The 16,298-nt window shown below is 39.0% G+C and overlaps 1 protein-coding gene across 1 annotated transcript in view; it reads right to left on the reverse strand.

The window, feature by feature from the left end:
• Positions 1-16,298, reverse strand: part of cacna1ea (calcium channel, voltage-dependent, R type, alpha 1E subunit a) — a 90,530-nt gene that overhangs the window by 64,662 nt on the left and 9,570 nt on the right. The window lies entirely within an intron of this gene.

Here is a 16,298-nt window from a genome sequence, read left to right on the forward strand (position 1 = left end):
CCTGCAAAATATACGATAAAATAGCATTTAATGAAATGGGACAATATTTATATCTCTGGGGAACAATATGAATTTTCTGTAAATAAGTTTAACAGCTCATACTTAATGATGAACCTGAGCCATTATGTTGTTCTATATGGTGTGAGAGAGGCAGACAGACAGAGGGACGTCAGAAGGAATCTGTTTGAGTATAAGATTATATATTATATTTGTGTCAACACATTTTCATCAGTGTGGCTAACATGGGAAACATGGGAGGGGCTTTAATTGTGCAGCTATAAAAAGAGCCGCTCAAAACACACATGGAGTCAAAGTGTCACATCACGTCAGTATGCGTGTTTATTTTCATTATGTCATTACTTGTTTCCTACTATGCCTCCATTGAAATTGTTTGTTTTAATCCAGCGTGTCTGAACTGGGCAAAAATGATGTTTACTTGACTGTTTTTAAACTGTGATTTTGAGGAATTAAAATTAGCTTGAACGTTTTTTGTGGCTCTCCGCAGGGTAATATAAAATGTACATTGTTTTTTTTAGCTGCCATTGGCATATTAGTTTCTATAGCAACAAGACATCCTTAGAGAGGATATTGTCCGACTTACGTATGTGTTACACATATTTGCTGCAACAATTAAAAACAGCATAAACATAACAGTACAACCTGAAAACAGGAGGTTTTAGGTGAGTCGAGATTGATGACAATAACGTGGTATCTCTCTGTTTTATCAAACTAACACACAGGCACAGTTCAAGGTGAGATTTAATGCACTGTAGCCAAATAGCAGCTCACAGTACATGAAATTCAGTTAATAACCACAGAGCCATAACTCCCTGTCTGCATTTTGTTTGGTTCATTGGTTGTTTTTTTTCCCCCCACCACAGCCTTTTCACATCCCTGCTGATCCATGAACATGTGAACATGCATGCACGCGTGCACGCACGCACACACGCGGCATATTATTTCATAGACATAGAAAGCACAGTAATTATCGACTGGAAGACAACTGCATCAGCTCAAAAACAATCTGTTCACACAGTCTGTCAGCACATCTGATGGAGCCTGCAGAATGTGTGACAAATTAATTAATATGAGGGAAATCATAACCATACTGGCAAATGTAATGATAGTATTTTTGAAAAACGAGAAACCCATATGGTGCACAGTTGGAGACGTGGATGACCATATGCTTGAAGCCAGTGCTACAACAGTTTTAAGACAGTAATTCAAATGCCTTACTAGAGTTAAGAACTTACACACGATTAACTTTCACTTAGAACTAATCTAACACATTATCAGTAAGTTGAGTGGCTTGTACTCTCTTTTTTGGGTGATGCTCAGACTTACAAAAACATGGATTAAACCCAACACAGAGAAGCTCTGGACAAATGCAGAAGACAAAGCCAGACCTATTGATGTGGCGAGATGAAGGGGCCGGGAGATTAGACTATATTTAGCTTCATTGAGATGGTAATGGTTGGAACATGAGAGGATCTGTGTGTGTGTGTGTGTGTGTGTGTGCGTGCGTGCGTGCGTGCGTGCGTGCGTGCGTGCGTGCGTGCGTGCGTGCGTGCGTGCGTGCGTGCGTGTGTGTGATGAGCTGAACAGGTTCAACTACCATTTAAGTTTCTGGGCTTTGCATTAAGAAGAGTGTTTTTGATCATGGAAACATGGATAATTACAAGTGGGGGTTGACAGATTCAACAGTGGTCTCTCTGTGAAACATCATGAAAATAGCAGCACTGTTAAATTCATCCGCTGGCCTTGATCAGTGCCTGAAGGAAATGTGATGAAACACATGTAGCCTGCGGCAGACTCTCTCTTTCACCCTCCTCTCTCTCGCTCTACAGCTGTCTTACCCTCTCTCCCCGTCTCTCCACCCAACCCAGATTTCTGCTTTCCACTGTTGTCTTCCTCCTACTTGTTTCCTAGCAACTGAACTGACATGGCCCCTATTCTCAGCCCTGTGAATCTGTTGCTGTAACCCTACATTTTATGGAGTAGCCTATATAAATTACTGTTCCCCACAGAAAGCTGAATTAGGGCGGTTGTCTCAATGAATATGTCCATGTGCATGCTGTTAACCCAGTTTCTCTCACATCACAAGTTTGGAGGGGGTCAAAGCAACAATTGGGCACCGAAAGATCTGCAGCCAGAAAACCAGAGCAAACAAAGCAAACAAAGACAGACCTCATCGCTTTAATGAGCTAAGAAGATTGCTTTAGGATTTTGTGACATTATCTAGAAATAATATTTTCAGCACATTTCCACAGCATGCACTGGATCCACTGAGGTGAACTTGTTGACATAGAAGAGAAACAGTCTCAGACTGTTTGAAGTGTTTGAGAAAAATAGGCTTTCACACTGATTTAAGGTCCAGTGAAACTACAGTACAACCAGATGATAAAGCACTGCAATGCAGCATTTGGCAGCACACTGTTCATATTAAGGTGAACACTTATTCATTTTCACTGTAGTGAAACATCAGGACATCACATTATGTATAAAGAAACATTGAAAAATATTAGTTATTAAAATGGAACAAAAAAGAATGAAATGAAGACAACCTGCAAACACTTCCATAAATGTGCAAAAAACATTGATCATAATGGCAGGCTTTGTCAGTTTGTTTCAAAGTATTTGCTAATAAAACAATGGCACATTTCAGCTGATGACAAATATTAAATCTGACAAAATCAGTTTCATATTTCCTGTCAAACACTCATTTGTGTGTGTGTTTATTTATTGTATTTAACCTTTATTTATACAGGTTGGTCCCATAGAGATCAAAAGATCTTTTTTGCAAGGGAGACCTTTTACTGGCATTTACTTGCACTCAGTACTCCACTGAAGTATGCTTATGGGCAAGATTGCTGAGAGATTATCTCCCCCTAGTGACCAATGAAGGTACTACATTATTTCAAGGAACAGAAATCTCATCATGAGTGGGATTGTTCCCACGTTGTTCTGCAGCGGCCAATTTGTTCATTAAGTAGTTCCTTGTTCGTAAACAGAAAATCAACTCGGACTTTAAAATGTCCAGCTACATTATAATGGATACTCATGTATCTCACAAGGTGCCATCACTATAGCAACTGCAGGTGCCACACAGCTAATTCAGATGAGCAGGTTAGACTGCAGACAGGTAAACACACAGTCCTCGTTTTCACTCCCTCCATCTTCCCTCACATATATCCTCTTCTACAGTGTGATTGTGAAAGTAGTTTCCAAAATAATAATAAAAAAAATATTTCTACAATTTTTCTCCCCGCGTGTTCACCATTAGGTGAATTGGTCACTCTAAATTGACCGTAGGTGTGAGAGTGTGAGTGAATGGATTGTCTCTATGTGGCCCTGCGGTGGACTGGCGAACTGTCCAGGGTGAGACCCCGTCTATCACCCTATATCAGCTGAGATAGGCACAGCACCCCCTGCGACCCTCCGATGGAGGATAAATCGGTAGATAATGGATGGATGGATGATTTCTAAAATTGCTACTTGCAGGTGTTTCCATTGAAGGGTGTTTTGCATATGACTCATAATTCTTGCAATCTAGTCTCACAACATCCCATTGTTCCTCGTAAAATCTTGTCCTGCGAGTCTCCACTTTGAGGAAGATGGCCGAGAGCATTTTATACTTTTGTGACAAACTTTTATATTGACACGTCTAAAAAACCACTTGGGAATGGAAACACCAATATTTCTCCATACCACATGTGGTGAAATTTTGGTGTTTCCATTCCCACTTTTTATTGCTATGTGTAGGTTTTGCACATTTCTAGGGGTAATGGAAACCCAGCTAGTGGCTGCAAGATGTTTATGTCAGTCACTTTCACAGATATAAGACGCAGAGGGACACTGGGCTAGGATAACAACTGTATGTATATGTGAGACAGTGAGGGCTGTGATGAATTTTAAAAGAGAAAAAGATTGTATTTCCAGCTTGTCACACACTGATGCTTCTACACCTGTTGCAGCGGCCATTATTTTGTGTTTGCCAGGAACCAGTGATGCCCTGTGCAGTTAATCAGATTTTAGATATATTTCCTACTTTCAGTCCCCCATTCCCTTGAACTTGAAATCATAATTTCAGCTTCACATTCATACCACATCAGTGCAGCATGGCAGATCGGCTTCAGCTCGGGCAGAAAGCATCAATTCCACTGCACATTTGTCAATGTTGTATCATGCTTCATTTAAACCAGACAATACAGAGTTGGTAGGACAAAAAAACATTCAGGAAGTGAAGTGTTTTTGGCCAAGATTTGAGGTTTATTTCAAAGTAGAAGCATTTTTTCCCCTTTTCTCAGATGTTTAGATATCCTGACATCTTTCCGCATCAAAGTTTTTCAAGGCTACAGAAACGTGAATGGACTTCACTTTATTTAGTCACCTTAGGCAATAAAAACCTTTGAAGTCAAATTTAAGTAAGATGCTTGAGGAGGAATAGGTTTGCAGAATAAAAACCAAAATATGCTTGTACATTGAAAGTAACGAATTTAGATGGTTTGGAGAACTCGAGACATTTCTGAGCTTTATAACTATTTCATAGACAAAAAGGGGGTAAAAAAAAAAAAAATCATTAAATCCAGATGACGGAAATCCATCAAAATATACAACTTAAAGGAGGCAGGTGGTGGGCTAATCAAAAAAGCCATGAATAAGGAATTTGCAGCAACTGCCTGGCGCTGCAGCCATTTATTCTTAAAATTAAATCATACATCAGTCCATATATCTACCTGGCACAAAATCAGAGGGAATGAGAAGAGTGTTAAACTGGCAGTCCAACAGATCAATATCGTCAACAGCCGAGTGTGAAATTACCAGAGGTGTGCAAGGGCTGGCTATAAGCTGTAAAAGGTTGGTGCATAAGGAAGTGACCCTGAGGCCCAGGGGAAACTATGGTATGTAGTGCACAGTGTACCTGAATAAAACAGGCAGAGGAAAATAAAATAAAGGAAAGGGACATGAACTCTTCACACATCTACCAAATCTTGTATTAATATGAGCATAGGTCTGGATCAATGTTCATAAATCCAATGAATATAAACCCCATAAATCAGTGTGTGTGTTTGTGACTTTATTCAGATAATGACTGTCCCAGCAGCTGCCAGATTTGATATGTTGTATTTTTTACTCCACACGAGATGATGCATTTCCCCGCTTCATTATCCAGTGGCTTCTAAAGTGGCAGCTGCTCTGATCTAGGAAACATACTGTGTAGAAAAGCTCGACTGAAGCCGCAGTGTGTGGATTATGAATGCCCTCTGGTGGTCTACAGAAAGCTAAGTTAACACACAGGACGGGATCAAAACAAACTTTGGTTTTGAGATTGTTATCTTTGTCTCAAAACGCAAGGAGTGCTCCAGTGTGTGGAGCCCTGTAAAAGAAAGAACTTTAAAATCTTTAGATATTTCAAACTTTAACTTGATGATAACATAATTAGACCTTTAAAAACACACACATCTCAAAAATGAAGACTCTCTTTAGCCTCGTCTCAAAATGCAAAAAGTGGTCCGACGTGTAGATGAGTGAGTCCAGTAAAACAAAAAGGCCTTTAAAAATCTTTAGACAGTGTGTGGTGTCACTGAATTGTTCTCACTGCGAACATTTCTCTAGAAAATCTATTCTAATCTGCTCTGATCCATCTGCTCCATGAAGACAGCTGGATTATGATCCCACACCCATACTTTTTCTTTTTTAAACATATTTACCCATTAGTTTTCAAATAATATGACAACCAAAGACAAATGATTAACTCACAGGATAAACACCATCCACTCATGAATGCATGCATGAGTCAGTTTGTGCTCTGTGCAGTTCTCAGCAGCACAACTAGAGGTCACAGACAGTGCACTGAAGTCTCAGTTTGCTACTATATTGATGAGGACTCACTGTGCTTACCAAGCATCCTTGTCCCCCATTCATCACAACTACTTCCTCCTGGAGAAACATAAGTCACACAGCTGCAGTTGGACCCTCTGGTTTAGGGGGAATGGGGGGGTTGGGTTTGATGAATATCTCAAACACACATTTCAGACGTTTCTGGCTGGCTCCCCCTGTACATAAGCCTCAAACAGTGGGTGGAAATGCTTTCCACACAGAGAACGAGTCAACTGCAATCTCAAATTGGGACCCGAAAGGCCTGAAATCTCTTGTTTGGTGGGAATGCATCTGTGTCTAAAAGAAATCCTGTTGCACTACAAGGGTATTATCTGCTCCGATGAGCTAAACAGCATTGAACTCCCCAAACACAGCACAGTCATCTTTGATATTTAAATCTGAGGATAAATGAATAAATGGATGGGGAAGTGATTGCGAGGTCTACGACGGGGGCACATTCATCCTCCTCAGTGTGTCAGAACTCTAATTTCCAGTGAGGCACGTGACAGCTGTCGTGTGAACATGTGTCGAATACAACACACAGACAGACACAGAGAGCAGCTTTTCTCTAAAACTGTGAACTTTTCTCACAAGCTTCATTTTAATATACAACTTTGCCAAAGAAACATTAAAAAACAGAAAAAAAGAGACCTTTTTCCCCCTCCCTCTGAATCACCTCCTCCCAAATGTTAGCTGGCAGCTTGTTCGTCCTTTGTGTACCTTGTGTGTGTGTGTGTGTCACTCTCCTATCTGTGTGCAAAGCGAGCGGAGGAGCAGGTTGACAGGTCATATTGCTTCCTGTGCTAAGTGGCGTCGTATCTCAGGGCAGTATGTGAGGTCAACATTAAAATGCTGCCTTTTGTTTTCCCTCAGCAGAAGCTGTACAGCAAACAAGCTGCTCAGGCGAGCGCTGAATCTTCAAAGCCTTTTTGTGGAACAAAGTCCAAGTGCACGGTTTTAAAATGATTATCTATCACTAATGTACACTAAAAGTGTTGTTAAATAACATTTTTTTTTTTTTTTTTTTAAATTAAAAAAATTGTGAGCATAGATCTTTTTAAGTTGCATTTTGCAAAATTCTGTTTTTTTTTCCCTTCACCAGTAAAACAAGATCCTAAACCTAGACCTTAAGACCTAAGCCTCAAAATGTCCATCTGGACATTTTTGCTAATTTTTTGCCTGTTTTTCAATTACAATTCAATGCACATTTAAAATGCATATTTAAAAACTAACAAACTGTAGTTGTACATGAACACCATATTTTGCGTATAACACACATTTAAAATAAATTAAAAACGACTTTTGTCTCAAAAATAGGCCAAACTATGTACAGGCGTTTTTCCCTCTCTGGTGACAAAGATGCTGATTCGCCAGCTTCCTGCAACAGAACGTGCGAAATTACCGTAATAACCACACGTTGGCTTACGATAGTGCAAACCATCGCGTAATTGCAGCATTGCAAAGTGTGCAGTGTGGGGAAAACTGACAATTTAATTTATTTTAATATATTTCAATCAAGCAAAGAGTTTGAAACAATTGTAAGACGATGCTCAACAACAAACAACAAAGGTCATTATTTATTAAACAGTTAATAAATGTTGATCCATGCAAGTGCTTGCAAACCACGTACATCATGTTTTGTGTGTGTACATGAGCATAAAATCATCTGAACGTGGATACGCAATGGTACGTAAGAGAGCATTATGTCGTCATGTGGTGCAGCTATGGAGGACAAGAGGCCATATTTCAGAATTCCCTTAGGGGATGAAGCTGATGTCAGTAAAGCAGGGCACGAGCCCAGAGATGTATGGTAGTAACATTTCAGACTCTAACGCAGAAGGAATGAGGACACAGATGCTCTTCAGTAGTGAGACACAATATACAGCCAGCCATATGATGATGGTGCTTTGAACTAACATCACAGAATGGTCTGGTTTGACAGTTCATTAACATAGCTTTGGTTCATCTCGTCCCTGTCCCAGAGACTGGATCAGGACTCACAGATGGGTTGTGGGGGAGATTTTTGGGGGTTTGCCAATGGCAGATTTAAAAAAATGTTTTTATTACCCTTCAGATTTATTAAATAACACATAAAATAAAGTACACACATAGTACTGTGAATTGAGTAGCAATTATTTTTCGTCTTTAAAAAGAGAATACCCATATAAAATGTTTCGGAAACCTTTAACAACCTTTGGAGGATTTGATGAAAAAGAAACACGTTCCCCTCAGAATTATTTTCAGTATTCACATTCAACTTGTACAGTAAAGTGAACTGTATACTGTACACCTGCCTTAACATCAGCACGTTAAGCAAACACGCAAACTTCAGCACACGACCGCTGAGCTTAAACACAGCTTGATGTTTCAATTATTTGTTGGTGTTTTCCGACCTCATACTGTTAAAAATCTTTTGAGATTGACAAGAACATGAGGCGAGAAACAACAAAAGTCTCAAATCAAACTGGACGTGCTGTGATTACACAGTATATGTCACTTAATCATTTGTTGTTGTTTTTTTCACAATTTCATCACTATGCAGTGTCTGTCTGTCATCAAAATCAAGAATTACTACAGAGCTGGAAAAACAAGCATACATACTATACATATAAATATTTTCTTTTAAAAATAGGGTGGCACTGCATGTTTTTGTTTTTACTTATACACATATATATACATATACAGTATATACTGTATATATACAGCATATATATGTATATGTGTATATATATATGTATGTATATGTATATGTGTGTGTATATATATATATACATATGTATATATATGTATACATATATATATACACATATACATATATACACACATATATATACACATATATACACACACACACACATATTATGTGTGTATATTATATATATATCCGTCACACTGATATACTCCAATTTCCAATTCCTTCACTGCCTTATTTTACACCCCAGAGCATGTATTTAGTCATGATGGCACCACGGTCTATTGATAGATCACACATTTCAGAAACCCACAATCTCTCTCCATCTTTGTGACGGACATCAGCATCAGTTCGCAAAAAAACTTTACCGTCCAAACACAGGGAGACACACGCACGCACGCGCACATACAAAGACACACAATGCACACCGTAGAACCAAAACATACAGTGTGAGTGAGCGAATGAATACAGCAGGATATCAGTTGTTCAGTTAATGAGAAACTCTCCATCCTGAGAGCAGCAGAACCACACACATTCTTATCTTGAAACGAATGCATCAGCACGTATTAAATGAAAACATGAACAAAGAGTGCGCGCGAATGAGCCAACATTTCAATCTTACCACAAGACACATTATCTCTCTCCATAAGGCTGCCTTCGCCATTCAGCATATCGCTTGACAGACACATGGTTTTGTGGTGTGGAAAATGTCTTTTCAGCGTGTCATCATTAATAATTCACTTATGACAAACAGCTCTGACATTTAAACTGCATTTGGTGTCTATCTCACACTTAGAGAAAGACAATAATGAAGGGGAGAGACACTGATAAAAGGAGAGACAGACTCCTTTTTTTCAGCTGTATTCTGATGAAATTAGAAAGGGTCAGGTCCAATAAAGCGTCAGGCCTTTGGGGATAAAACCTTGATGGAGGAAACTGTGATGTGACCTTTATAGAAAACGTATATTGACCCTGAACTGAGCTTAAACCAGAGGAAGCTGTGCTGACCTTTACAGAGAAAACGTACATTGACTCCAATCTCAGCAAGTAAAAATATGATATAGATAGCATCAATGCAGGAGTACAGGTGAGCTCCAAACCTCTGGGAACAATGAGAATAAGAATGTATGAATGAGTGGCCTGGCTAAGTGGCAGACTTAGTAAATCTATGTGTCAAACCCTCCTAAATCTCCATTAGACTCGCTCTACAGGTTGAGAAGAGGCCTACATGCAATATGCTCTGATACCAGCAGACAACAAAAGCTCTTTCAGACCTATTGGTTAGTGTGATACAACAAACTTCAGACAGAGCATTTGATTTAAAAGCAACAGATTGCATGAGTCAGACTGTGCAGAGAGAGGGCACAAAATAATTTCCTTTCCACAGTAGTTAACTGTGTTCCTGGGACTTATAAACACAGTTCAAATACATCTTGCCTGAAACGTGTAGTTTATAGTGTATATTCTGCACAGTAGGCCACCATAATTAAATCAGTGTACTTAGGCTGTATTTGGATTGAAATATTCCTATGTATATATTATTTTACTGCTTATTCTACTCCTCTTTTTTATTTATCATAGTGCTGTGACAAATAAATGACTAGGGTGGAATCATTAAAGTCACCGAAACAATAACAACTGAGGTGGGATTTAATTTGTGATGTCATAAACTAAAACACTGGACAAACTAATAGCTTAATGATTCACAGCAAGAAACAACAAAGGATCACTAAGACTACTGTACATAATTGTTTATAACCTGCCTGAACTCAACAAAACCTCAACAAAACATCTTTCAGGTTTTAAAGCTCACATAGAGTGGTCCTGTTGCACATATATGTTAGTTATGGAGGTCTACTTACATACTACAACAATACTACAACTTGTTTTTATGGTCAAAAACCTCCTAGCTGCTGTAAACGAGCCGATAAAAATCTCTCTTTTCCAACGCTGTCCTGAGCCGTGATATTTCAGACATAAATCTCACACCCAGAAGACAGAGTGTGCTGTGATTGGTCAGCCAGCGCAGAGCCTTCCTAACCGTCTTGTGATTGGCCAATACCCGGAATTGACATAATCAGCACACCCGCTCTCAGAAGCGCAGCTCCCCCTCTGGAACGGTGGATGCACTACTACTCATTATCAAAACATTGTTTTAACAATGTTTAAAAATAGCTTCTTCACGACTCCCCGCCGCAGTCCCTTTTATGACTTTGACCCGGAGTCAGACCCAGAGTCAGAAGACACTGCCGCTCGTGAAACACCTCCACAATGGACGTTATTCTTCTTCTGCGGTTCAATGTACGCAACCGGATGTACCCGGACTAGTGCCCGGAGCAGGACGATCTGCTGTTCAGGAGAACCGCTGTTTACGTAACAGGACCGGGTTTTTTCAGAGATCTCACTGAGCCCGAGATTACAATAAAACACATCGTTCTCAGCAATGGCTGAACAGTTTGTTTCTAAACTTCAGGCCTTCGTAAACAAGGTAATGACGCAGATACACACTAAAACACAGCGTTAATTGGAACTTCCGGTCTAGGTCCGCTTTAAAGTGCAATCATCTTGTTCTTTCAGCTGGTGGAGAAATAATGATGCACTGTAAACAGACAGTTTTACAGCTGTAGCCAGAGACACAGCCAATTTGTTCCAAACAGGCTGATGATCAGAAGAATGACCATGAGCATGTCTGTAAACACTGTTGAGAACAGAACCAGCATGGACAGGACCCACAGTCGTAACAGAGATAAATAATGATAACACAAGCATTTTCAAAAGGTACCTAAACTCATGCACACAATGTGGATAAAGAAATAATGTACTGGTGTCTTACAGTTTAACCACTGACACTTGCATTTCCAGAATACTGTAAATCACCTATGAAATACTGAATAAATTGCTCATTTGATGCCACCCAATATGACTTCAGGGTCTGCACATTATTAAATACTGCACAACAACACAATGACAGTATGCTACTGTGTGTCAGGCTATGACCACTAAAAACAAACAAACAAAAAAACCTGATTAATTGCAGTGATGAGTGCAGAGTCAAGGCAGGAAGAATAATTCTTCAATAGTTCAATACAATCTGAGTCGAGAAATTACATTAATTATTAACAACAAAAATAACTCATGGAAAATGGTTAATATGAACGTGGTTCTGCCTCAAATTATAAGAACTATGACTAAAGTCCGTTTAGCAAAGTAAAAAAAAAAAACATTTTCCCCCCATTTTCTGCATAATTTAAGTCTGTGATTTACAGATGAGTTTACAGGCCTGAGCTTCACTCAGTGAGTATTGTATGAATAACATTTGTACAAAAGCTTTAACAGACCATTTCAACTGTGAAATGTCTTTTAATAACTACTGCATGAAAATGCTTTGGTAATTACTGTCAAATTCAAATGTCCAGAGACTGTGAAGAGCTGCTATTGTCTTCACTCACTTCACTCAGCCTCTTCATTCTGCGTCCCTTTACTGTAAAATGTGTCAGCAGAGCTGAGGAGTGTGTGAAAGCCCTGACAGACGAGCCATTGCGAGCCGAGACAATGAAAATACAAACACAAATAAAGGACCTAATCCAACCCTCTGCATTAGAACTACTCACAGGACAATGTCACCAAGTGTCAACAAGTTGTTCTAGAATACATCACGAGTTTCAGTCAAAGTTTTGTCAACACAAAACCTTAACTGCCTTGAATTTCTGGTGTGCATCATTTTAAAGAACCACTACTACCACACTGTGAACTGCTATTCTTTTATTTACTGTTTACTCTGATTTATTAAATAATTGTTTAAAAGAAATAACACTTCTAGCCTGCAAAACCTTGGCTTGAATGAAGAGCCTGCTCTGATGTTTGGGCCAGAGGAAAAAAAGGGGAAAAAAGGAAAAAAAAACCCATAAAATACAAAGAGTATAGCAACTTAAGGTCACTTACATATATATATATGACATATACATATATGATATATACAGGTACGTATATATAAACATATATATACGTATATATATATACACATATATACTTATATATACATATATATATACATATATATATGTATATGAGTGAGAGAATGACTAGCCTAGTGGTAATGACTGCATGTATGAAAATAACTTACCATCAGCAGTGATTGGTAGGTTATTAAGGGGCCAATCTTAATTAACCCTCAGTGCTCACGCGGCACAGATCAGTGCCACAGGTGCACTCTTGGTAAATTGCCAGGGGAATAATACACAAATCGTTATATGGACATCCTGGTGTGTGTATATAGGTCACATCTTCATGCTTTACAAACAGCATTTTTTCATCCTCTTATGTGTTGTTGTTGTTAGTCGTAGCACCAGTTGTGCAAAAGTGACAAAATAGAAAAAAAAATTCTTCCTAAAAACAAACCAAGCGAAATTTGAACTGTGATGTATTTTACTAAAAATCTGATTATTATTTTTTTTATATATAGTTTTTGCTCAGGTGTGTTTATATAGCATATAATATATATTTTTCATCAGATTGGTTGTTGTTCTGGACAAAATGTTATAAGACACTGCACATTCTAATAGCATCTATAGTCATGGAAAAAAGCAGCCTAAATGCTCTGTGTTCTTTAAGGGCTTAAGGGTTTTACAATATGATTCTATAAAATACATCAATTGAAGGGATTTATTTAAGAGCCAATTTGATCCCAGAATGAATTTAATTGGTAACTAATTCATGTTTAACAGTATCTTCTGACAAAGTGTTTCTGAAAAAGGTCTTGATTAAGCCTTTTTGTTTTTATTTTTTTCATTACTTTTATCTGCTGATGGCCATAGCAACTATACTTATTTATAGATTGAGATTTTACAAAAGAGGGTGTACAAATTAAAAAACAATGTGGATTACTTGTTTGAGGCCCCACGACCCTCACGTGGAGGATGAAGCAGATAGACAAACATAAGTGTTTCTTGTTTTAGCTTGGTGCAAGCATGAAAAGGTGCCTTGGCCTTTTAAACACAAAAACACATTCAACCAAGAACACACACACATACACACAGAGCAACAAGGTCAAAGAAAGACAACATTTTAGCAATTTACTATAAATTGTGACCGACATTGACTCCTGGTGCAGTGGAAATGACAGATTCAAGAGTCAGTGTGATTACTGTCATTAGAGGCTGTCAACACCAAAACTAAGTACTGTTATTTCATCGATTACTTCCAAATGGATGCCTTCATCCAGAATGCCATGTTTCAAAAGCATGCACGTGCACATACACACACAGACACACACATCTGCAAATATAATGCAAACATAAGCAACACTGATGACCATCTGCTAAAGGAAGCTCAAGATCCTAGAATTAGAGACTTAATTGCTTCATTCACTAGCCAGTGTTAGCTGTTTCATCATGTTGTTCAAATAGAGATCTGTATGTGACATTTCAGAAAACGCACAAGAACACAAGAAATAGTTGACTGGAAAAAACACAGGCATTTTCTCCCTCTAGGAAAAATGACTCCATTTAATATTTAAATGGCATCATATACAGTGCAGTATTGATAAATGCAGTATCTTTTACAAAAGTTGATATTTCAGTGTAACACACAGAACCTCAATGTATGTCTTCTGTGGACAATGAGCATTATGCGTGTACCAATACACATATATAAAACTGGTGTTTAATTTATTCATCTATATGAAGATAAGCAATGCCATATTGTATGTGTGTAATGAGTATGACATCATTTTTTTGGGGGGGGGGGGGGACAAAGTCTATAATGTTAAAATGATGGTTTATCGGTGAGGTATAGGAATTGTTATCTGGGAATGACAAATATCCATCTTATACATCATGGAAATCTGACTCTTACAAGAGTCCAAGGACCAGGGGAAAAGGTGAGTAATGCAATAAAACTGTATAATAAAGATGCATACGTTTTCTTTTTCATAAAATATTTCTCCTACCTCAAATTAATGAAAAGTAATTTCCTTCGTGAATCAAAAACAGGTGCACACTTTGGCTCAGGTGCACTTCGGCTCATTTTCCATCCTCCTGTCGAAGGGTGGCTATGGCTTTGCCACTAAGTGGCCATGAGAAGTGGACGTTCATGGTTGTAATGCAACCTGACTCACTCTGCTCTTTGTTCTCTCTGCAGCACATGTGTGGCTCTGTCATGTTGTATTCTAATAATCATGTTGGGCAGGCCAGCAAACAAGTATCTAGTCCATGACAGAGGTTCTGCACAGGTCCAGTGATTCAGTAATCAGCCACATTGTATATTGTCACATGGACTTAGACATATCATATTTCTGATCTATATTTTTTCCAATTTCCCCTACAACGGAAGTGCTGAACAAGCTTCAAACATGAAAAAGTTAAATGCATAGAGCGGTCGGTTAAAGCTGCAATGTGTAACATGCTAATTGTTGTTATTGACTCTATTATTGTATGATGTGTCCTTCATCTGAAAACAGGTTTTCTAAAGCAACACTATTAGATCTAAATAAAGGAGCACAGGGACAATAAGCATTCATCATGCCAAACTGCATGTCAAAATTCGCTTCTGAAACTTTTGGTGGTTGCTTCTTTGTGTCATATCTCCAACCTGGCACAATGTTGCAGTTGCCCCCTGGCCAGACCTAAGCCCAGATAAATGGGTAGGGTTGTATCATGAAAGGCTTTTGCCAACTCAAATATGTGGGTCACTGAAAATAATTCTGGCCCGAGGTAACAATGACCCTCATCTGTGCTATTGACCAGCAGGGTGCCGATGGAAACTGTGCCACTGTTGGCTGAAGACAAAAGAAGAGGACATGGGGTTGGTGTGTCAGGAGGCAGGATAAAAGTGTGGAGGTGAAAGCAGACATTGGAAATGTAGGGCTCCCCTGAAATGAACAGATTGGCTGCCAGCCATTTTCAGTGCAGAGAGCCCCATACTGCCAAGCGTTGGGGTTGGTTGACCTCACTGCTCTGGAGTACAGAGGTACCATAGATACATTAGATACATTGCCCATCTCCACTCTTCCTACCTCTGTACTCCTAAAGCTCTACTTCAGCACAGCTAAGCATTGCATGTGGCTTCCTGTACATGTGGTGATAAGTGTGGGGAAGGCACAAAGGGTGCCAACACCCCAAGTGGTGAAGCTCCAGCTTCAGCAGGGAAACAGAGGGGGGCATCTCCCCTGCAGGGCAGGAAACAGGTAAAGGCATGGACACACATAGATACACACACAACATAGATATAATGACTGAATAAGCTTTTAACTGGTGCTTCACGGAGTATTCACAGAATATTGCCTCTATATGGAATCACATCAGATGATAAAATATTGAATAATGTCACAGAACATCCAGCTAATTATATTTTGGCAAACCATAGCCAAGCAGAAAGAGAACTTGGCTTGTGTGGGGTAACCCTGATCAATGTACCCGATCCCCATTGCTCATTGTTCATAGGAAACTCTAAATTGACCAAAGCCACAGATGGGCCATATTTAGTGTACGTTTGTGCCGGCCTGTATAAATTGGAAGGTTGTGTCAGAAACGGCAAAAAAAAACTCTGCCAAATCAAATGTGAGGATTATCAACTGTGGCAATCCCCAGAGATGGAGCAGCCAAAAGACGTTGATGGCAATCTTCCGTCTATCTTTTAGAAAACACTTTTACAGATGGACTCTTTATGGAGAGCTTTTTCTCAGTTTCCAATCATCCTGCTTAATGATCTTGCTGCTTGTTATTCACAG

The sequence above is a fragment of the Microchirus variegatus genome (genome assembly GCF_963457635.1).
Source record: "Microchirus variegatus genome assembly, chromosome: 4".
Lineage (NCBI taxonomy): Eukaryota > Metazoa > Chordata > Actinopteri > Pleuronectiformes > Soleidae > Microchirus > Microchirus variegatus.